The following is a 25221-nucleotide window of genomic DNA, read 5'->3' on the forward strand; positions in this document are numbered from 1 at the left end:
CTTCAAGACTGCAGTGGAGTGGTCTGGTAACAGTTTGATTTAACCCTTTAATAGGACTCACAATTTTGCCATATATGCAAATTAAACAAAATTCTTATGAAGTTTGTAATGCTATTACTCCAAATTCCTACAGTAAAAATATATAAAAATATTCTCTGGGTACCTGAGAACATGTTCTTCAAGACTGCAGTGGAGTGGTCTGGTAACAGTTTGATTTAACCATTTTATGGCCTTCAGCATTCTGCAATTTGTGGAATTGTGTTGTTATTCTTATGAAGTTTGTAATGCTATTACTCCAAATTCCTACAGTAAAAATGTATAAAAATTATTCTCTGGGTACCTGAGAACATGTTCTTCAAGGCTGCAGTGGAATGGTTTGGTAACAGTTTGATTTAACCCTTTAATAGCTCTCAAAATTTGCAATATTTGTAAATTAAACAGCATATTTATGAGTTTGAAATGATATTACTCCAATTTCCTACAGTAAAAATGTATGACAATTATTCTCTGGGTACTCTAGAACATGTTCTTCAAGGCTGCTGTGGAGTGGTTTGGTAACAGTTTGAATTAACTCTTTAATAGAACTCAAAATTGTCCATATATGTAAATTAAACATCATCAAATAATATTACTTCATATTCCTACAGTAAAAATGTATGAAAATTATACCATGAGTACCTGAGGACATGCTCTTCAAGAATGCAGTGGAGTGGTCTGGTAACAGTTTTATTTAACCATTTTATGGAATTTAATATCCATAGAGTTTTTTGAAGTTTTTTTCAAGCCTATTCTCATTCTTACAGTAAATACACATAAATATTATACCCTGTGTAGCTGAGGACATGTTTTTCAATACAACAGTGAGATTTTCTGGTAACAATTTGATTTTTAATTTTAATTTCAGTGAAACTGTATTCCCTCCATTTTATGGATCTTCAATATGAAATTTCAATATCTGCGCTTTTCTGCGAGTCCCCCCTCTCGCTCGCACACGTTCTACCGTAAACTGTGATGTAGACGCGCACAAGAAATCCTAGTGTAGATGGCGTGACTGCGTTTTCGCGAAGTGCAGATGGCGTGACCGCGGTGATTCGGCTCAGGCTCGGCACTGTCGGCTGGCTGCCGTCTCGGCGTGAATGCGGCACGCCGCGTCTGGCCCAATTCTGGCTGCACGTTGGCATTGTCGGCTGGCTGCCGTCTCGGCGTGAATGCGGTACCCTGTATCTGGCCCAAGTCCGGCTGCCCGTTGGCACTGTCGGCTAGCTGAGGCTCGGCGTGAATGCGGCACGCTGCATCTGGCCCAGTTCCGGCTGCACGTTGGCACTATCGGCTAGCTGAGGCTCGCCGTGAATGCGGCACGCTGCAAATGGCCCATTTGCGGCTGCACGTTGGCACTGTGGGCTGGCGATGCGATTTCCATTGCAGTTAGCACACTACACTGATCAGAGCATTTTATTAAATACTGCGTATTAATCGTATGTGGCCCACATCTAAAAATAAAAGAAAATACTGGTAGCTGTCTGGAAAACGATGTAATAAATGTTAAATAAAATAATAATTATGTTAACTTGTTAAATGCCATACAGTTATAGGTAAGCTCTGTTAATATTGTAATATTTTAGAATATTGATGTAATGACTGGGACATGAACGACAGAAATGATTATGATAAATAGGGTTAATAAGGAGACGGTGCCGTGCAGAAGAGAGGAAATTTTTATTTAAAGTTTTGAAGACGACAGCTTTAAAATGAATGAACTCTGAATGAGAAAACGGAAGGTGGCAGAAGCGAACCGCTGTAAAAACACAAAAGAAGACGATGAAGATTCGCGCTCTTTTCTTTTTTGCGCGCGAGCAGCTCTCACCGGCCTCAGGGAATAGCTTCATCCCATAAGTATTTCAATTTAACCTTATATTTTCGGATACATAAATATTTTGGTATCGCCCAAATGTAGTTAACATCGTTAATGTTACGTATGTTATTTTATAAACTGCTATACGTTACATACCTAATATTGAACCGTTTTTTTTTAAATGACAAACTTTATAGCTAACCGGTTTAGCTAGCTCTTTTTTTTCCTCTGACATATAAAACATTGAAATGACATGACAGTCGCTCATACATGAGTTATTTTAATTTGAGTAATTATGTGGTTTGATGGTGTATTTTACAAGACAATGTGAGCATTTGTGTGGGTTTTTGTGTCACACAGAACCGCATACCTCAGTATAAGAAATAAAATAAGAAATAAAACTGCTTAAATACATTACGGTACTAGCTAAGTAGGTTAAAATACATTCTCAATCTCAGGGTTGGTTTTTGGTGTAATGTAATGTTTTAAATATATAATTCCACGTACACAAATCCTTTATTAGGCAGTAGCAGTGATTTTGGGCTAGTGATTAATGCACTGTAAAAAATCTTAAAATTTAGTTGATTATACTTGAAATAGTGTGTTGGGAATAGAACTCAATTGTGTGATAGTTCATCTAACTCGAAATGTATTGTTCTGATCAACCTGTAGGCACAACATAAAAAAATGTGTTGAGAAAATTTGTTTGGAAAAGTTACTGATCAAGATAAACCTGTGCATGTTCTGTTCTAGGCATGCTCAGTGGGAGGTTCGGGAAGACGCGCGAAGGACGGTTGACTTCTCTTTGTTTTGGCTCCCAGTTTGGAGAAGTTCAAGATTGAGGTAAATAACTAGTTCACAAAGCATTTTAAAGTTACGTTTCTAGTTTTAACACTATCTTAAAGCCATGAATATGTGAGGGGAAATTGCCGTGGCATTGTTATATTAGCTAACTTTACCACCTGGACGGTAGCCATGGAAAGTTTGATTATGAGCCGTTTGTTTCATTTAATCAAATGCCCAGTGTAACAGACTCAAACAGGCTGTGTAACACGCCTGAGCGATTTCTTTTAAGTTCTATTTTGAAAATGTTTAGTTGGCATCTTGTTGGCTGGCTTTTTTCTGTTCCACCTTATATACTGGAGTAGGTAACGTTATATTGAGCCTCCTCAGTGTTTGCTGAGCTGTTTAAGGTAGAACGGAAAATTCAGGAAGCTGTCTACAACAACGCTCCTTTAGTCTGATATCATTTATATGAAGGCAGCAGGATGTTATTACAAGATTAAGCCGTAAAAGATACAAAAATAGCGGTATTGTCTGAATCGGTTCAACAGATGCACAGACATGAATCAGTTTGGTAAAAACATTTCTCATTACTTTTCCACATTAGGAATAGGCTTAAATAGTGTTCAGACCTATTTGTTTTTTGTTTTGCTTTTAAAAAATTCGTAGGTGTCTTAACAGCACTAGTACTATATCTAACACTATACCTAGCAATGTCTGTTTATCAAAACATTTAGCTAAATGTAAAATATATATATATATGTGTGTGTGTGTGTAAATAAATTACAAACACATTAAATAACGTTACATCGTTTATGGTTCGGTAATTGCATTTACAAACTATACTTGTGTACAATGACAATACTAACACTAATATTGTTATCATTTTGAAGGGAAAAAGGGATACATTAGATGAAGTGGAAAATCTGCTCTTTCACAAGCCAAGACCCGGATGTTCGGTTGAAGCACCACAGAGTACGCCACGGATTCCATGGTACACGCTGGCCCTGTTTTCACTCCAATTGTGTGTGTTCCTTTAAAACAGCTGGTTCCTTGAGATGTCATCTTTCAAAATGTCATAGTAAAGTATCTACATGTCACCAAAGTTCTACCTTCAAATGTGAGCTTTGTGATTACAAAGATGTTTGCAATATAACCCTGCAGGGCTGAGTGAGGATTCCTTGGATGAAGAGAGAAAGGCAATGAGGGCTGAGATGTATAAAAAGGGTCCAAACATGAGTTGGAGTGAACATTTTTTTTTTTTACGGCGGAAGGAGGTTGTTAAGCAGGAACTGTTGGTTGGTCTGGTTCGAGAATGATGGCCAGCACTGTTCTTGGAGAGTCAGGTGAGTAGTGTGTTTGTTTGCTGTACTTGTGACTCTGGCCCATTTCAGTATATTTTTCTTTTTATAGTTTTTGTAGGATTGTTTCACACTGCAAAACCTAGTGTGAACAAATCTAGTTTACTTGTCTAAAATGATACTTTTTTCCCCCAAACAGTTCCAAAACTCTTATAATGCGAAGTCATCAACTGTTTGGATTATTTATTTATTTACTTTTTTTTTTTTTTTTTTTTTTTTTTTTTTTTTTTTACTTATTTACTTATTAACCAAGAAGCGTACAGCATTGTCCAACCACAGTAATGTTATTTAAAGGCAACAAGTTTTATCGCACACAACACTTGTCATGAAAGCGTCCCAAAAGAGGGCTATTTTTTTGGCCTTGCGATGATGGGATGGTTTTAGTCTGGATCCCTGCTTAACTATTATCAACTGAACCAGTGTTTGTCTAGAAATGTACAGGCTCTGTACATAATGACTGATAATCTGTATTCTCTATTGTTTACTCTTCTCTCTCTCTCTAGATATGCAGTGAGTTTCGTAGAATAACTGCCATCAACCTGAAGAGTCAGTTGCATGGTGCACTGGACACATGTGCCCAAACTCCTTAAACTGTACAGGACTAGAGTTGGCAGCCTTTGGAGGAGATGTCCAGGCCATTCTTGATAATCTAGATGAAAAGGTTTGTTGCTTATTTTAAGCACATTTGTTGCTACTGCATTTCAACATGATTGTGGCATAGGGATTGAAGGCTAAATAGACTACAGGTCATAATGTGAAGGCTGTATAGTTGTAGAATTATTCAATTTTGCATTCAAATTTATTGCATTCAAAATTATTGTACAGTATTTCTAACTCTTTTTTTTTTTTAAATGATTGCCATTTTTTTCCTCTTTTAGACATCGGTTATATTGAAAACGGTAGAAGCCTATTTACTGAGAGAAAAAAAATAAACAAAAGCATGTGAAGTTAGTTACATTTTTCAAAATTAACTATGAACATGAACTAATTCATTTTCTATATGTAATTACGTAAAGATGGACTGCAGTAAGAAAACAAGTGGGGCAGTGAATAATGCAGGTGGGCAGGGAAAAAAGCGGATAGGAGGTTAATTTAATTTATTTAGATGAGATCTTTAGCATCAGTTGTAGCATAATTGTTTGTACTATAACCTGATAATCTTTTACATTTGAAGTTCTGTAGTTAATGAATCTGTATGCATAAGCAGTTTAGTTTTTCATTCAATATTTTTATAGAAAATATATTGAAGAGTACAGAACAATCTCTATATGTTTAATTATAGAGCTGGAATTCAACAAGGAGTACAACTGAGGTGACTACACTTGAGTGTTCTTTCACTACACTGCACGTCCTGAAGATCCCTGTTCTCCAGGCTGCCAGAGATGAGGATATGGCTGATATTTCCATCATTGTTGAGGGCAGTGAGGTATTGACAAAGCGTGACAACACAGCAGAGGCTTGCAAACTGTTGATCAAACTGATGTGTGCCATGAATAAGTGTCAAATGTGTACTTTTGTTATATGGCCTTAGCATAGTATATTTTTAAAGAAAAGTCTGAAAATGGCAGTTCTTGGGGTGTAAAATCAATTGGTGTTTTTTTTTAAACAGTATTTGAATGTTAATTGGATTTAGGAAATCATGACACTGCCAAATTCAAATTTCAATGCCAGTTACAAATATATTTTCTATGTATTGATTTTATGTACTATTTTTATACATTGCAATTGCTGTATGTTTCCATTGTTTAAAGGTTTTCATATGTTGTCATTGTGGTGGTACCCTCAATTGTACATATTTGTACATTTAATTAGGGAACATGATTATATTATAATTGTAGATTTTAAAATGTGTTGATTTCATACACCCTGTTTCATCTCCAGGACTTTTATTATGTTTTTTGTTATATGACATTTCCATAATGAAATACTACAAACGTGTCTCCCACCGGAGAAGAGAATGAAATGTACCTTTAAATCAAATCAAATCAAATTTATTTATATAGCGCATTTCACAACTGATGTTGTCACAAAGCGGCTTCACAGAATTCCAGTAAGACAAGATTTGACATGAAATGTAAAAACAAAATGTAAAACCCTCAAGTGAGCAAGCCAGGAGCGACAGTGGCAAGAAACCTTGGGAGGAACCAAGGCTCACAAGGGGTGACCCATCCTCCTCTGGTCAATCTACTGCTGATAATAGTTAGTAGTCCGTGAGAACTTCAGTGTAGGGGCAGCTTCAAGGCACTTGGTGGTTGCAGGAGCATGGGCAGCTGATCTGAAGCGTGGAGGAGGATCTCGACAGTCATCCATCAGTGTCCAGACAGACAGGTGGGCAGTTGTTTACTCGGAAAGATGTAAAGGGATGGAATTAGTATTGAACTGTTTTGTGTTTGTAAAGTAGAAAATATGAAAATTTCCAGAGTGTGGCTAATGACTCCAGCAGATCTGACTATGACAGCTTTAACTAAAAGGAGAGAACCAGAAGGACACACAGACACGGGAGCATCCTGAAACACTGGCATCCCTCCGCTCCACCGTCAACAAACCTGAGTGATCGCGAGAAGCGGCGGGACGACAGCACCAGCGTCTCGGTTTACTATAATTCCCTGTGTCCATGCACCCCCCCGGATCTGCCACCTTTATCTATGGGGGAGCATTAGCTACCAAATGATAAACTAAACAAATTAGTTTTTAGCCTACATTTGAAGATTGCGACTGTGTCTGAGTCCCGAACATTTTCTGGAAGATCATTCCAGAGTTTGGGGGCTTTATAAGAAAAGGCTCTTCCCCCAGCTGAGGCCTTCTGAATTCTGGGAACAATTAAAAATCCAGTAGTCTGTGATCTGAGTGAACGTGGAGGCTCATAATAGGAGATTGTATCTTGAAGGTATTCAGGAGCAAGCCCATGTAGAGCTTTACATGTTAATAACAAAATTTTGTAGTCAATGCGGAATTTAACAGGCAGCCAAAGAAGTGATGATAGAACTGGGCTAATATATTCAAATTTTCTAGTTTTAGTGAGGACCCTGGCTGCAGCATTTTGAACTAGTTGAAGTTTTCTTAAATTGCTGCTGGTGCATCCTGACAGTAGTGCGTTATAGTAGTCAAGCCTTGAAGTAATAAAGGCATGTACTAATGTTTCTGCATCGTGAAGGGATAAGACATTTCTAATCTTAGCAATATTGCGAAGATGTAAAAAAGCTGTCCTAGTGATACTGCCTATGTGTTGATCAAATGATAAATCTGGGTCAATTATGACACCAAGATTTTTTGCTGCTGAACCAGGTTTAACTGGAAAGTCAGCGAGATTTAAAATTAAATCTGATAATTTATTTCTTGCCACTTTTGGACCCAAAAGCAGGACCTGTGTTTTGTTGTTGTTTAGAAGGAGGAAGTTACGCAACATCCAGCCTTTCACGTCTTTTACACAGTCCTCTATTTTCTTTAACCTGTGTTTGTCATCGGGCTTGGCTGAAATATACAATTGCGTGTCGTCTGCGTAACAGTGAAAGTTAATGTCATGGTTTCTTATAACTGTGCCTAGCGGTAACATGTATAATGTAAACAACAATGGTCCTAAAATAGAGCCTTGTGGAATTCCAAATCTTACTTTAGAATAATTTGAATTTAGATTGTTTTCTTTTGCGAATTGGTAACGTTCCATTAAGTAAGATTTGAACCATAATAGGACTGTCCCTGTGATTCCAACCATGTTTTCTAACCTTTCTAGGAGAATATTGTGGTCTATTGTATTGAAGGCTGCGCTTAGGTCAAGAAGCACCAACAGGGATATGTGGTCTTGATCAGAGGCAAGAAGAAGATCATTTGTTATCTTGACTAGAGCTGTCTCTGTGCTATGATGTTGCCTGAATCCAGATTGGAATTTTTCATATATATGATTCTTATGTAGATATGAACTAAGTTGTTGGGCCTCGGCTTTTTCTAAGATCTTGGACAGAAATGGCAAATTTGAAATTGGCCTGTAATTAGACAGTGTACTAGCATCAATATTTGGTTTCTTGATCATAGGTTTAATAACTGCTAGTTTAAAAGCTTTGGGTACATGGCCCAGGCTAAGGGATGAGTTTACTATAGTTAAAAAAGGATCGATAATAGCTGGTAGTACTTCTTTGAGCAATTTTGTGGGAATTGCATCAAGTGTGCAAGTTGTACAGTTTGCAGAAGTGATAATCTCTAGTTCTAATTGTGGGAGTGGGTAAAAGGTTTCAAGTCTTTCTTTTACAGTTACATTATATTTTATATCATTTACATCGGGTGGCAGCCAGGATGGATTTAATCCTGTGGCTTGAGTTTGTTGTCTAATATTCTCAATTTAAAAAATTATTTAAAAAGTCCATGAAATCTTTACTGGTGAGAGTTGCTGGAATTAGTTTTTCGGAACCTGCTTGCTTTTTTGTAGTTCTGGAAAACACACTAAACAGTACTCTAGAATTATTTTTATTATTGGAGATCAGCGAGGCCAGATATGCTTTAGTGAGGGCATTTCTATACTCTATAAGGCTGTCCTTCCAGGCAGAATGGAACACTTCAAGCTTGGTTGATCGCCATTTCCGCTGTAGTTGTAGTAATGTTTGTTTTAAAGTACAGGTCTTATCATTATACCATGGTGCGAGCTTTTTCTGTCTTATACTTTTATGTTTAAGTGGTGCTACCTTTTCTAAAGTAGATCGACAGGTATTTTCTAGGTAATCAGTTAGTACATCTAGGTCCATTGGGTCTGATGGAGTTGGAACTGGGGTTGATAGTTCTGGGAAGTTTTCTATAAATTGTAGGGCGGTAGATGGTTTTATTATACGCCTTGTAGAATAACGAGTGTTCTTACATATATTATGGCTAAGACGTAGCTCATATGAAATTAAGTAATGGTCGGAGATTGCTGAGGATTGCGGTAAGATATTAATTTTGTCAATGTTAAGACCTAGTGTCAGAACTAAGTCTAAAGTGTGACTGCAGTAGTGTGTAGGCCCTGTTACATTTTGAGTAATACCAATAGAGTCTAAGATTGAGGAAAATGCCTTTTTTAGTGGGTCACTTTCCTTCTCAAAATGGATATTGAAATCTCCTACAATTAAAACTTTATGATTGCACACCGCTAGGTTTGTAGCAAAATCGCTACAATTCTTTCAGAAATTCTAAGTAAGGCCCTGGTGGTCTGTAAATGTTGCATAATAAAAATGCGTCCTTTTTTGTGACCGGATTTGTAATAATAGTGGAGAGAACCTCAAAAGAAGAGAAGGTGTCACACTGTTTAAGACTAATTTCTAGGGTATTTTGGTAAATTACACATACTCCGCCTCCTTTGCCTGATAATCTTGGGCTATGTGCATAATTATAGCCTAGGGGGGTGGCTTCATTTAGTGCTGAATATTCATTTGGTCTAACCCACGTTTCCGTGAGACAGAAAACATTGAATTCATGATCATTTATAATATCATTTACGATGACTGCTTTTGAGTTTAGTGATCTTATGTTGAGTAACCCAAATTTTAGTTCTGAGGTGTTGCTGCTAGGTGTTGTGTATGATTTAATATTGATTAGGTTGCTGAAACAGGCTGATTTTGTTTTTCTACTTTTACATTTAGTTCGGGGGAAAGACACAGTCTCAATACAGTTGACCCTGGGTGACGCCTCAAGACAGTTCGCAGACGGTCGGTTTAGCCTGTCTGTCTGCGGCCTCGTCCCGGCTCTGGATTGTCAGCAGCTGTCTACACTACTCTGCTGACTAACTAAAAGACTATGTGCTATGCTGCAAGAAAGTAAGGCAGCACCCTCCCGCGTGGGGTGGATACCATCCCTACCTATAAGACCAGGCTTGCCCTCGAAACGTAACCAATTGTCTATAAAGCCCACTTGATTTTTGGAACACCACTTGGACATCCAAGACACGCAAATCGGAGGAGCGTGGTGTTCCGGTGAGCTAGCTTTGGCCTCAGCATTAGCATCAGCCTTAGCTTTCCGGCTATGACGCCGAGACGTCACCCATTCACCCCGCTGTGAGGGCTCTAACGCCGGAGTCGTGGGGGTGCTAACTCTCCCTAAGGCACCTGGAGTTGCTAACACGGAATCTCGCTGTTTATCCCTTGACAATAATAAGCTCCGGATGCGCACTTCTAGCTGGTCCACTTTATCCACCAGTAACAAAACTGTAAGTAACACTTTAAACTTTAAGTAACAAAACTGGACTTTTAAACACTTGTACCTTTTAGTGACCAATAATGAACCTTTTTCTTATTTTCTGAGAGTGTAAGTTATTTAATAAAGCAATAATTTCACCATAAACCTGATTGTACCCTTTTCTGAGGGAAGGGAAGGGAGGGGATGTGTGTGTGCGTGCGGCGTATAGAAATAAACTATTAAAACCGATAATGAGCCAGATCTGGGCCGAGTCTGGCACTAATGGCGTGCTTCTGGCTCAAACTCGGCCGTGGTCCAGTTATCGCGATTTAGTTATGGCTTGCCGGACTAGGGCCGAGTCATTTGAGCCACGCCTCAGCCACAACACTCGGCCGAGTCTGGGCCGAGAGTTTCCCAAACTCGGGCCAGAACTATTTGCCCACTCTACGGCCGTACATCAAGGCCGAGACAATGCCGACTCCGCGTGCCAGCATCGGGCTGAGTGTTTTTGTTCCGGCGTGCGTGATTCGGCCCGAGTGTGGGCCGATACAATTTTGCTAGCTGGCTTACAATATGAAATGTGGTATTTTCTGTATAACATTACAACTTGGTATTAACTTGGCTTTATCTTGAGTTTTCATTTTAGGATGGCAGCTGTGTCAGTAATATGCTGCAGAATACCATCATGTACTATTTTACCAACACCAATATGTAATAAATATTATATATTAAAGTAGACTTGTTAGTCCAGTTCCCTTTTTCTCCTTTACAATAAAGCTCATGTGTTTATTTAATGACTTCTTTTTAAGTCTGTAACTTGTCCACAAAAACATGGCACTGTGAAAAGATCTGACAGAAAAATATTCAACATTATGTAATTACTACTGGACAGTTAGTTTAGCTGTACAAGTCATCAAAAGTCTAGAAAAACAACAGATCATAAACAGCACATCATTTTTCATCATCAAGTTTTTAATCTCAATAATAAGACAATCACACTGATCACAAAGGAACATTTTGACCATTAGTATTTCCTCAGCATTTACCAAAATAAATATACCATTATTAACATAGAAATTCAGATTAGAAACAGACTGCTTACTATTGCTAGCATCTTTAAAAAAAACAGAATACTTGAGATGTTTTTAGAGATGTGGTCCTGGGTGCACTCATCACACTTTCTACAGAATGGACAAGTACTGTGAGCCTGGATGTCATGAAACAGACCATCAAGTGTTTTAAATGTGTGTCCTAAAAAGCAAAATAAATACAGCATTAAGGTATTAATGTTAACATGTCAGAGACTTGCAGCACCAGAACGCAGGCACACTAAACCATATAGTATAGCCCTCTGCCACTTTTAATAGCATTCCTATACAGCATTTTATTGTATATTAGCAGTATAAAATGTATTTCCCATATATTACTGATAACCAGTGAACATGATACTATACGGAATTTAACATTACCTGTATAAAATAATATAAATAATAATGGTAGCAACACCACTATTTGTACTCATTTAATACGTAATTGTACAACACACCTACCATGCAATGTCCCCATATTGTTTTCTCGTTCTTCTTGAGAAAGACCTTAGGCCCCTAGGTGATGCCAGTGTTCAAATTTCTGATTAGGCCTAGCAGGGTTGCTACCTCAATTTAAATTCGAAAATTAAAAAAAGTAATGTTTCATTTAATACACTGTCATATTAGATTTTCACTCTATATAGACACCCACACACACACACACACACATATATATATATATATATTACTGCCTCTCATGTTATCGCACGGCAGCATTGTGGTATGTCGACATCTCAAAAGTGGTGGTTTTGAGGAGCGTCGTATACCCCTAACTGTGAAGAACTTTTAGTTTAATTGTCCATGAACACAGTGACAGTGGACTGTGTGCGAATAAGGGATGCTATGTTTGTAGCATGTCACTTGTTTGGTCCGTTTACATGCTAGTAGCATACGTGTGCTAGTTAAATATATAGCTAGTTTAAACATCCAAATGCTAGCTAAACTTAGTCTACTGGCAGATGTTCAACAATGAAGTGGGGTATATGCCAGTGTCATAAAACGGATGTCAACGTCATCAGCATTTGCGCAAAACAGAGGCATATGCCACTGTCAAAAAAAAAAAAATTTCGATGCCATTGGCACATGCCACTGTCACCCAAAAAAATCAATGCCATTGGCACATGCCACTGTCACCAAAAAAAAAAAAAGATGCCACTGTCACCCGTACGTAAGGTGCCGATGTTACTGGCATGTGCCAGTGTCACGCGAACGTAAGATGCCGATGCCTTTCCATGTTAATACCGCTACTGCCTGCGAAGAACTAGTGCCCCCTCCAGGGGACAGCCAATCCATCTACTAACGTGTTTTTGGACTGTGGTAGGAAGCCTGAGAACCCCGGCTCACAGACTCCTCACAGACAGTCACATGAGCTGTATGACAGCGATCCTACCTGTTGTGCCACTGCACTTCCTCTTTTTTATATATGGCTGGATTTGTATCCAGATGTTCAAAAACATTGCAAAATAATTTAGACCTGTATAGAAAGGACTGGCTCAGCAATCATGGAATCATAAAATCCATGGCAGCAACTTCACTTTGAGAGTGCTGGGGATGCGAATTAGAACCAGATTTTGTGTATATATAGTTCAGGGGTGTCAAACTCATTTTCACAGAGGGCCACATCAGCATAATGGTTGCAGTCAAAGGGCCAGATGTAACCATAAGACCGTCTAAATATAACCAAATGTAGAATAAATGTAAGTACTCCTTAATGTTAAATAACTCTGAATTTATTACTTATTTAACTTATAAATATTTGCGTAGATATAAAAATGTTTGCTTGTTGCTCTGTTAACATAAATCCTGTTAGGTTGTCAGATTAAGAAACTCATATTACTCCATCATTCAACGTTCAAACTATCCAAGTGAATAAAGAAAAATTTCATCAAACACAAGTTATGACCTTCAGTATACACTGCTTCAAAAATGCACACCCTGAAAAACATGCACGAGTGATTTCTTCAGCTACAATAAAGCTAGCTTTCACAGCTGCGTCCTTTTGGGCCATAACTCTCTCTTGTGAACATATTCTGCTGCGATTGCAGTTTGCCTTTAAATTCTTGTACTATTTGTTGCTTTTCTTGAAGGCTAACTTTGGCATACTTAGCTCCATGTTTGGTATCAAAGTGCAGACGTAAATTGTACTCCTTGACAACAGCCACTGCCTCATAACACAAAAGACATACCAGTTTTTCTCCTTGAAGCACAAACATGTATTCGCCTTCCCATCTCTCTTGAAACCGTCTTCCATTGGCATTAATTTTTCTTTTCTTGGACATTTTGGAATCAGTATTTGTACCTATTTCTTAATTCCACTTGTTGAAAAACTCACTCCATTTCCCACAATTCATGCCGATTATGTTACCCGTGAAGCGAAGGCATTAAGCCACTAGATTGCAGTCAATCAGATGTTTTAAGCTCTTGCGTGCCCCATCAAATCATACGGAGGGCCACGAGTTTGACACGTGAAATAGTTAGTCTGCCCTTCACATATTTGCTTTAGGAAATCAACACATTATTGCTGGGATAATTAAACAATTTATTAAACAAATGACCAGGAACTATGGAGAGGATTTAGTGCCAAGTTGAAAAGCAATCACTGCAGTAGGACAACGCAATCAACACATCATTGCTTTTCCACACTAATGTGCAAGATATATCGCTTGACCTATTACTGAAAAACAATACACAAGGATATGCATTTTAAAAATTAAATGCTGAATTAGTGTCAGAATTGAATACAATCCACCTTGAAATGTAATCAGTGCAGAACATTATTGCTTTACAATGAAGTGGAGGCTGTGATAATGAACTATTAATTAATTAATTAAAAAGTAATTATTTAATTAATTTTATTAGGCCCCACAGTTGAGAGCCATTAAATAATATGTAGTGTTTTCACCTGTCCAGTTTCTGTTTGGACAGGTAGGTAATCATGTTGATCAACATTACATATGAAATAGTAGAATTAGCTAGAATTAATTATTATTAATTAATTATCATGCTGATTGACCCACTGTAAGTTCTTGGCTCTGAAATTGAATTTGACCCAAAAGGAATAATTCCGTACAAGAAAGGTGCGCACACAAACAAATAACCACAGACTGGTTTTATCACACAACTGGTTTATTAAATGTAATATTAAATAATGTATATTGATTATACGTTCATATAATGAAATGGAGTACAGCGTTATGTGTGGTATGAGGGAGAGTAGTTTCTTCTCACGCTAACGCCCGCTGGTGGGCTAAAAGACACTCATGTTTATATCTGTCAGTATATCTCAAGTATTACAGTTGCAATTTAGACCCTCAAGGTATGAAATTAAAGCTTTAAGTCTATGCTTTTTATTGATTCTGCCATTTTATATATATTTCCATTTAAAAAATATGTATCTTTGGTTGAAATATACCTTGCCAGGAATGTTATGAAAAAATATTATTGACGGTAAACATATTCATATTTTTCCCTGCGCCATATTTGAGTCAATGTATACATATTATGCACCAATCAAACAGGCATACTCTCAGGATTAAGAGGATATAAACCATTATACACTAGAATGGGGACTAAGGAATTAAAGCTGAGAGAATAAGATATTTCAAACTTCCTTCACTAATGACAAAACCGCGGTGTCTCGAAGTCTGACGAGCCCACAAGCGTCTCACAAACAAAGTTAGCATAGCAGCGCTTACCTTAGGCTGTCCCGTTCAAAATGAGACTAAATTTGAGTCTCTCCGTCAAACCCTTCATGAGTAATCCTCATGTTTGTGTCAAGAGTACTGGCCAGAAAAAAATTCCAAAAAAATAGTACACATTTTCAAAATATAATTAAAATATGACAGACCCAGACACCGCGAGAGACTCAAACAGTTCTGTTTGGCAGCCACAAGCTCCACAAACAATAATCAAGTTAATAAACATGTTTTGAAAGCTTATATTTCTTTATTTCCCTCACTGAGGTCATTTAAATGCAGCAGGGGGTGGGGGGAGGCTGCCTTGCTCTGCAGCCAATCAGAGTGCAGCTCTCGCAACACGTCAGACATTTAAAGGGACACTGTACTTGGTGACAAACAAGTGTAAACATCAGAAATAAACTCAGTATATCAGAATAAAACACACCATACCTAAGGGTTTTTACTGTTTGGTTAGGGTAAATGGCCACTTGGTGAGTGACAGTAGACTAATTTCTCATAGAAAGTAAAGAAAAACACTGTAATATGTTGACATTAGGACTAGATAAGATATATATACTGTATTTTTGCTGTAAAAGTAATAATTTTCCTTATGGAGAGCTTGGGGCCTAAAGAGACACTTGGAGAGGCCATGTGTCCACTGTCTGCTCCAGCTTGAATAACTTCAAATCAGTATGAGGTAACTCAAAATTTTACACTGTGAAAATAGACCCCTGGAGACACAAGTTTAAAAAGACAAAAGTAATGGGACTCATGAACTCTTCAGTTTATAGTCACTAAGATTTTTTTTTTTTCAAAAATAAAACAAGCGCCTACGTTTTTTTGTGGTTTTCATAACCTGTTGACCACTTCATATATATTTCAGGATCTCTAAATGGTTTCTTTTACAAATTTGAAGGGTTTTCTGTAAAAATAAATCATGATAATGCCTCTAGTTTATTCACTGCCTGAGCAGATAGCCTCTAGATTTGGATATGTAATTTCCGATGGAAAATGGAAAAAAAAGGCCTGGATTGATAGGAGGTTTTAATATATGAAGGAATTTTTCTATGACAACTACCCTAAATTCTAAAGAGACTATAGTTTGTCCCAGCAAATCATTCAGCGCCATCTATGCTATGAGCTATGAAATCAAATTAACCACTTGACATCACTGGCTTTCTGGAGCTTCTCGCAGACACTGGACTTGTAGCATTGCACCTCTTCTTCCATTTGGGCTTTTGGTCAATGAAACAGACTTGAACACGTCTTGTCTCCATCTTGGACTCCGTCTGAGCTGGTGGCATTTTAAGGGTGCATGTGGGTATTCTGCCTTGGAAGGACTGGTGCCCATTCCTGGGTGTGTTCCCGCCTTGCGCCTAATGATTCCAGGTAGGCTCTGGACCCACCGCGACCCTGAACTGGATAAGTGGTTACAGATAATGAATGTGGGGATTGCCCTTCGTTGCTGACCTGCTTCCTTGTGAGAGACACATCCATGCATGTCTCTCCTGGGCCTTTGTTCAGAGACACTGCCTCAGAAGGTGATCATTCTGAGGGTACATGTGGCCTTTTCCGTCATGATTCTGGAACTGTTGTCACACTGCTTTGCGGGTTCAGAGGCCTGAGGCCTCTTTCGTGCTCTGGGCATGGCATTGAGCTTTGCTGGATTAAACTATAGCTATCTAATATTACTAATAGAAACAAAGATAAAACTTCTGTTGGAATTTCTGGGCTCTCTTAGCTGAGCTTCCTAACTGGAAGCAGATTCACCCTTGGGTGAATAAAAATTTCTCCTTCATTACACCCCTTCTCTTTCCTTCTCTCTACATTTTCTTTCTCTGTTCTGGGTTTGCTCTGCCTGGACTGAAGTGCTAGAGAGCAAGCAAGCCTAAGAGAGGGATAAGTTTCTGTGCCACTAGTTTTTAAACCAGGTTTCAGGAAACCCGCCTTGAAGGCCTGATTGGTCCTCAGGGATTGAGGATTGGAGCATCTCTACACACAATTTTAACATTACTTGCATTATGATATAGCAACATTTCATGGAGAGTGAGAGCGAAAAAACCTGCCAGGCAGCCATTATTCTTTGAATATCCTTCAAACATTTTAGACAGGAAAAATTCCCTCAAAATCCCTCTGCCCTAGGCAATCACATACTGTACTCCAGTCCAATTAAATTTACTCTATATGTGTAGGGAGTTGACTTAAGTAAATGTGTATAGAAATCTCAGAAAATAAAATCAAACCAATGTCCAAATTCAGGCTGGTCGCCCCATCGGACCTTCCAATGAACCTGTCCCTACTTGACAAACCCCTTGGCCCTAACATCGAGAAAAAACAAAAACATCTGAGATTTCAATACACTTACACAGATTACATTTCATCAGTCTATAAGTCATCATAATAAACAGTTGTTACAATTTTTAATATCACTTGTATAATGGTTTATCAATATCGAAGATTAGGGCGGCACGGTGGCGCAGCAGGTAGTATCGCAGTCACATAGTTCCAGGGGCCTGGAGGTTGTGGGTTCGATTCCCGCTTCGGGTGACTGTCTGTGAGGAGTTGGTGTATTCTCCCCGTGTCCGCGTGGGTTTCCTCCGGGTGCTCCGGATTCCTCCCACAGTCCAAAAACACACGTTGGTAGGTGGATTGGTGACTCAAAAGTGTCCGTAGGTGTGAGTGAATGTGTCTGTGTTGCCCTGTGAAGGACTGGCGGCCCCTCCAGGGTGTATTCACACCTTGTGCCCAATGTGCACCCACTGCGACCCTGAATTGGATAAGTGGTTACAGATAATGAATGAATGAATGAATATCGAAGATTAGAAATAATATACAATTCAATAGAAACACATAACATCACACTACAGCTCTTCAGCAATTTCGTCTTCTGATGTGATGTTGATGACATATTGACCACCACTCTGTTTCAAAGTCCTTCTGTTTTATTGTCCTCTTTTGAGTTTGTGGATCCCTGTAGCACTTCAGGAATCTCGAACAACCATCCACTCTTACAGTGATCTTCCCTTCTTTTTATTCACGAAGAAAGAAACAACAGCCAGTAACTTTTGCAAAAATGACGGATGCAAATAAACATCAAATACAAATTAATAATAGTAATACTAATGCATTAGTACGTGTTTTAAGCTACAGTTTATATTTAATCCTACAATCTTTATAACTGATTAATAAATAATAAACCTAACAAAATAATAGAAGAATGTCCTAATTGAATAGTAAAACTATAATAGTGGATATTCAAAATGGATATCTCTCCACCAGGTTGTTTTCCAAAGTTTTCTCCTCATGTTTGTCTGAGTCAGTCCTACTTAATAATGGCATCTGTACTTGATCTCCAGGCATTACAACTCCAATCCATTTCAAAATCATAGCAAGTTAACAACAGTGTACAACAACAAAACATTATACACAATGCTAAAAGAGCTGCTCCAAAAACTTGAGCCAACATTGCTCCTAGTGTTCCTAATTTCTCCATTAACCAAGCATTCACAGACCATCCAACTCCTTTCAATGGACCAAACGCCTCCCTTATATGCTTCAATGCTTCTATAACACTAGTCATATTATCAGAATTATCCGGAATCAAGGTGTAACAGGCATCCCCTGTTAGATTCAAAACTACACATAAACCTCCTTGCTTAGCTAAAATGTAATCCAGAGCCATGTCATGTTTTAACAATGTTAATCTAGGACTTTTTTGTGTATTTGACAAATACTCAAACCCTCTTATAGTCTCATTAGCAAACCCTTGTAAAGTATACTTAATATTATCTATATGATCTGCTAAAAATGTCACACCATACCATGCATTTCCATATAATCCTATGCCCCATTTTTTTCCTATACCGATTATCCAATGGTAGGCTTCCAAACTATGAAACTGAGCCATTTCCCTTTTCTTTCTTCTCCCAGAAATACATTCATAATTCCTTTCATCAGTTGCTTCACCTTTTTGGAGAGTATAAACCTCATAAGGAAGTTTTAATGTTGCCATATAACAACAGCCTGTCCACCAATATGGTAGAAATATGTATGCTTTAGCTCTACAAACCCACAAAATATCCTTAAAATGTCCTATTGTCACATTTACATGCAAAATGTCATACTGCACCATTAATGTTCTACTCTGTTTGCTATCTGGTGTATGAAAATTCACTTTAAATAAAGCATACTTAGGTTTAGGTTCTTTAAAATTCATCATATAATGAGCACAATCAGATATTCCCATAAACATCCCGGTCCTTTGTGAGTATCATTGGAACAAAAACAGTCTTTAGTCCCCACTGATTTTACTTCCATCGCATCAGGCATTGTTGTCTGTATATTTTCATGCTGATCAAGGAAATTCACATATGGCAACTTCATCAACCAAGTAAAATTTAATCTAGGTCTAAACAAATGCACAGATAAAGCCATTATTCTTCATTATTCTTCCATTATTATTCATCTTCTGCAGAGTTTTGCTGATATAATAACCTTGATAAAGCATAAGATTGATACATAGCATGCAGTTTGATGAAAACAAGCAGTTCTTTGACAGTCCTTCTTATGGAGTGAAGCTCAGTTAATAAAATTGTTTCTGCCTTTCATTGCAAAAACAAGCCAGAAACTGTTTTTCTATGTTCTACTTTTCTGTATTCTTCTATAAGCAAAGATGCAGTTTGATGAAAGCAAGCTGTTCTTTGACAGTCCTTTTTATGGAGTGTAGTTCAGCTAATAAAACTGTTTCTGCCTTTCATTACAAACAAGCCAGAAAGTGTTTTTCTGCTTCACAATGGATTGTAACAGCAATGTTGCAGAATGCTGAATACAAACAGTTCTTTGAAAGTTTTTCTTATGCAGAGTAGTTTGGGGAGTATATTTCTGTGTTTCCTGCGTTCATTGCAAACAAGGCAGAAAATGTTTTTCTGTCTTCTCTTTGTCTATAAGCAAACATGCAGTTTGCTGAAATCAAGCTTTTCTTTGACAGTCATTTCTATGGAGTGCAGTTCAGCTAATAAAACCGTTTCTGGCTTTCATTGCAAAAACAAGCCAGAAAGTGTTTTCGTGTGTTCTACTTTTCTGTGTTCTACTATGTAGTGTATGTTGGTTTTTAATCATACACCGTGATACCTATGTGAATATATATTTATATATTGTGTTTATAGCGTTGACCTTATTCAAACTCTTATAATTACTGATTATTTGACTAATGATAGCAATTAAAGTTTATAATTGGCTTAAACAATTAAAACGTTACTAATTAGTTTGAGAATGAATAATAGTCAAGCTAAGTGAGTTCTTCAGGATTTTCAGAGATTTTAATGAACAAACTGTATACACTGTGATTTCAAATAATGGTAGTTTTATTAACAAAAGAAAACAATTTGCATGCAGGCGTTCAGAGCGGAAACGAAGTTAAGAGTCAGAGAGAAAGAGCGAGTTGAGCTTCCGATCTTCTTGAGCTGAACCGCTGAACTGCTGAACTGCTGAGCTGCACTGCACTGCACGGGCGAACTGCTCTCTGAACTGCACACTGAACTGATGTGCCGAGCTGAACTTCTTTTTAAAGCCAGCGCGGTCACGCCCTATTGGGAGGTGTCCTTTCTTCGATTGGGTGGCGAGTCCGAGGCTCACGTGACTCTCCTGAAAGAGAGAAGAGGGGGGAGGTTTGAATCAGAGATTCACACAGAAGGAATAGAAATTTCGCGTATCGAAATTTCTTATACATGTTAGTAATATACAACAATGAGCGTCCTGGATTATTAATATCAAACATTTACATAAGATTTCATCTTGGGTACGTTGTGTTTACGTCCCATTTACAATATTGTTTTTAGAAGGTATTAATTCATTTTTCTAATCAGAGACAGAAACTTCCTTTCATGATAAAAACAGTAATACACATCATTTCACTGGAAGGTGGACGTTCATCTGAGGACACAGAGAGTGACATTTATACATATTGCATAGACATACTTATTAAAATTTTATTAAGTCCATCATGTATTTAGACGGCCTTAGGCGAGACGTGATTTCGAAAACGTCCACCTGGGGTCGCTGTTGGTCCATGCCGGTGGTTCGGTGTGGATGAGTCAACGGGAGTTCAAACCGAGGTCACTCCTGTTAACCATTTGTTGGTCCCTGCAAGCGATAATGACGAGACCCTCAGGCGCCACTGTCGTGAAGAGGAGGCAGTATAACTCCCCTCGCTGTTTGATGTCCTGTTCCTTAAGAGCATCATAAAGTTTGTTATCTTTAAATTTCCGAAGGGAGGAAGGGGTGTCGGGGCCAGTCTTTTGATGTTAGATCTTATGTGCGTGCGTGTGTGGGGGGGGCTGCAGGGTCTTTGCCCCCCCGCGGTTTGTGGAATGTTAATTCGGTCGCAGACAGAAGGTCCTGGTCAGAATGAAAAAGTTTTAATACAAAACTTTTCATTTCTTCATTTGACTTTTCATCTCGTTATCCGGTCCATACTCCACTACAACTATAAGCAAAGATGCATTTTGCTGAAAGCAAGCTGTTCTTTGACAGTCTTTCTTATAGAGTGCAGTTCAACTAATAAAACTGTTTCTGCCTTTCATTGTAAATACAAGCCAGAAAGTGTTTTTCTGCTTCATAGTGGTTTGTAAAAGTAAAGTTGCAGAATGCTGAATACAAACAATTCTTTGAAAGTTTTTTCTAATGCAGAGCAGTTTAGGAAGTGTATATCTGTGTTTCTGGCATTCATTGCAAAACCGCCAAAAAGTGGTTTTCTGTGTTCTACTTGTTTGTATAAGGAAAGATGCATTTTGCTGAAAGCAAGATTTCTTTGACAGTTTTTCATACTGAGTGCAGTTCAGCTAATAAAGCTGTGTTTCTACCTTTCATTGCAAACAAGCCAGAAAGTATTTTTCTGTGTTCTACCTGTTTGTGTTCTACTATAAGCAAATATGCAGTTTGCTGAAAGCAAGCTGTTCTTTGAAAGTCTTTCTTATGGAGTGCAGTTCAGCTCATAATACTGTCTCTGCCTTTCATTGCAAACAAGCCAGAAAGTGTTTTTCTGTGTTCTACCTTTCTGTACTCTTCTATGAGCAAAGATGCATTTTGCTGAAACAAGCTGTTCTTTGACAGTATTTCTTATGGAGTGCAGTTGAACTAATAAAACTGTTTCTGCCTTTCATTGCAAATACAAACAAGAAAGTGTTTTTCTGCTTCATAGTGGATTGTAAAAGCAAAGTTGCCGAATGCTGAATAAAAACAGTTCTTTGAAAGTTTTTCTAATGCAGAGCAGTTTAGGAAGTATATCTCTGTGTGTCTGGCATTCATTGCAAACATGCAAAAAAGTGGTTTTCTGTGTTCTACTTGTTTGTATAAGCAAAGATGCATTTTGCTGAAAGCAAGCTTTTCTTTGACAGTCTTTCATACTGAGTGCAGTTATAAATAACTAATAAAGCTGTGTTTCTACTTTTCATTGCAAACAAGCCAGAAAGTGTTTTTCTGTGTTCTACTATAAGCAAACATGCAGTTTGATGAAAGCAAGCAGCTCTTTGACAGTCCTTCTAATGGAGTGAAGTTCAGGTAATAAAACTGTTTCTGCCTTTCATTGCAAACAAGCCAGAATGTGTTTTTCTGTGTTCTACTTTTCTGTACTCTTCTATGAGCAAAGATGCATGGTGAGGGTAAGAAACTATCAATTTTACCCCTCCCTTAGTCCCTTAGAACATGCAATTGTAAACCTATCTTCTAGATTACCATATTTGGAAAGGTGGGAGAATCATATAGATTGAGGTCCTAGCCAAGAGGGGGAGAGAGAATTTAGACATGAGAGAGAGAATTTGAGCGCTAAATTGAACACTTCTCTCACGGGATCCTTAAGAACCCGTAAGACACTGTTTTGGTAAATAAAGATGTATTTACACTTTTAACCATGTCTGCAGAGATTCTTTTCCATCACCTGTTCACAACACAGCAAAGGTAACAACAAAGGTGGCGACGAGGATGGGATGCTGAGTTGTTGTTCTTCCTGCTTCAGACAGCTCCTGCATTCGAACTCCCGCTTAAAGCCGGCAAATAGAAGGTGAGATTTTCACAAATTTGAGCGCTGGTTGGGCGTTTGGGCTGTCTGATGCAGAAAGAGTTGCACCGAGATAGACTCATTAGTGTATGTAGTGTTGTGTTGATGATGGTGTTGGATAAAGTTTCTCTGTTCTAAATTTTTTGGGAGTAAGAGTTTGAATGTGGGGGAATGATCAACCCCCTCCCTTCTTTGGTTGCTCTTCAGTGTGTGTGCGGGGAGAACTGGTCTCTCCTTTGCACTGTAAAGAGCTATAAATTTTCTGTGGGTGTGTTTAGAGAAAGGGGGGAAAGGACACCTCTGCCCAGAGAGTGTCAGAGAGAGAGAGAGTGTTTAGAGAAAGAGGGGAAATGTGATGAAGAATGAGAGATTTAGAAATTAATAGGGAAAGAAATTTGTAATGGTAAAAATTATGAGCTTCGTTCAAGGACAGACAGTTATTTAAATGATTATGAACCTCAAAAATGAGGTGTTTGTTTATTTATGAAAATGAGCCTGAACGGAAGACATTTTTAAATTAAAAAATAAAAAGTAAAAATAAATGAGCTTTCTGGGAGACAGTAAATTAAAGAAAACAGTAGAAAATGAGCTCCAGAAAGACGATTTTATAAGCTTTCTTGGAGACTATACATTAAGAAAATATAGACAATGAGCTCTAGAAAGACGTTTTTAGATGCTGAGAATAGGAGAAAGGAGAGCAAGGTGTAAAGCTGAGTAATTAATAGGGCACATTGGGGAAACTGTAAGGTTTAATTGTGGGAATTAAAGGGAAAATTGTTATTGGGGAAAGGAGAGAATTTGAAATTTCCATATGTTGGCTTTTATTGAGAGAAAAAAGAGATCAGAGTTTGGGTTCTCTTTGAATGCAATAGTTTGATGAAATTGAGACACATTGAATGGGGTAATTGTTTTAGGCCAGTGGAACTGAGGAATTGCCTTATATGTTTGGTTGGGATGTTGAGCTTTAATGTTGCTCATTTGGGTTTAAGGAATTAACAATTTGCTCAGAAAAAGGGGTTGAATCTTATAGTCTCTGGTGTTTAGATCTCTGTGAAGTACTGTTACTTTAAAAAAATAAAAAATAAAAAATTTTTAGCTGCCAACTGATAAGTGAAAGTACTGCCAATGTGTGAATATTGGAAAACTTTGAGTGTTTGACATTGGTGCTTTCTGGGGTTTAAACATACCACTGCGATGTTTATATGTGAAGATTACAACATAGTACATTAATCTTATCTTAGTATGTAAGTTTGAAGAACCAAGATGCAGGGTTGAAAATTTACTATCAAGTGGTCATAAAATAGTATGTGACATGTTTATGTTAAACTGTTAAAAGAAGTTGTATTGAGGATGGACTTAGTTTTGCCATCAATCACTTTAGACCCTTTCTAGCGGGGTTGAGAAAAAGGTCATTTAGGCTTTAAGCCAATGAAGAGATTTGTTGGAGGTGTTTACAATATTGAATGAAGGGTAAAAATGTTATGAATGAACTAAATGTTGGTAGAGAGAGAATATGAACCCCTTTTTGTAATGTCAATTTGACAGGTCTATGGACCAATCAGAGCGTGCCACGTCATCAAGTCCCGCCCCCTTTTTTGACAGGAAGTCCCGCCCTCTCAACCAATCATAAGCGTCTATTTGACCGGAAGTCCCTCCTTCCCTTCGTCGTACCGTAGTCGTGCAATTTACCCGGAATTTGCTCCTTTATCCTTAATCAATCATAACCATGTATTATACCTGGAATTCCCCTCCCTTTTTCTGCTTAATCAATAAGAAGCATTCATTGATCACTCACGTTCACATACACTTATATATAGATAACAAACATATATGTCACGTAAGTGCATTTTACCCTGAATTTCTCTCCCTTTCTGCTTAATCAATAAGAAGCATTCATTGATCACTCACGTTCACATATACTTATTTATATAGATAACAAACATTTGTCACGTAAACAGACAGACACATTCACTAAACAGACACATAACATAAGATAACAACAACAGCCCCCTACTTATATACACACACACACACACACACATACGCAAACACAAGCATAAGTGTTGAATTGATACCATGCCTTTTAAAAGAACAAGACTTGTATAATTATTTGTTTTTAAATCTTTTATTTTATTTTACTATTAACTCCTTTTATTGATATGTATTAATAATGTGAGGGTTTTTACGATCTGTGAATGTGTTCATGAGGGGAGGTTAGATTTTAGGACTCTGTGTTTATTGAAGAAGAGGTGGTTCTTATCACTGAGGTGTG

The 25221-nt window shown here is 37.9% G+C and overlaps 1 long non-coding RNA gene across 2 annotated transcripts; it reads left to right on the plus strand.

Moving 5' to 3' along the window:
• Window positions 1-1047: 1047 nt before the first annotated feature.
• On the plus strand, window positions 1048-6708 carry LOC136710022 (uncharacterized). 2 transcript variants are annotated; one of them, XR_010804557.1, is made up of 6 exons: window positions 1048-1893; window positions 2606-2695; window positions 3529-3629; window positions 3800-3981; window positions 4500-4657; window positions 5279-6708. It is a non-coding gene; the product is annotated as an uncharacterized lncRNA (long non-coding RNA). The 2 variants fall into 2 exon arrangements; XR_010804556.1 differs by having other exon boundaries at window positions 1048-2695.
• Window positions 6709-25221: the final 18513 nt, after the last annotated feature.

Source organism: Hoplias malabaricus, chromosome 11, assembly GCF_029633855.1.
Source record: "Hoplias malabaricus isolate fHopMal1 chromosome 11, fHopMal1.hap1, whole genome shotgun sequence".
In the NCBI taxonomy this organism is placed as follows: Eukaryota; Metazoa; Chordata; class Actinopteri; order Characiformes; family Erythrinidae; genus Hoplias; species Hoplias malabaricus.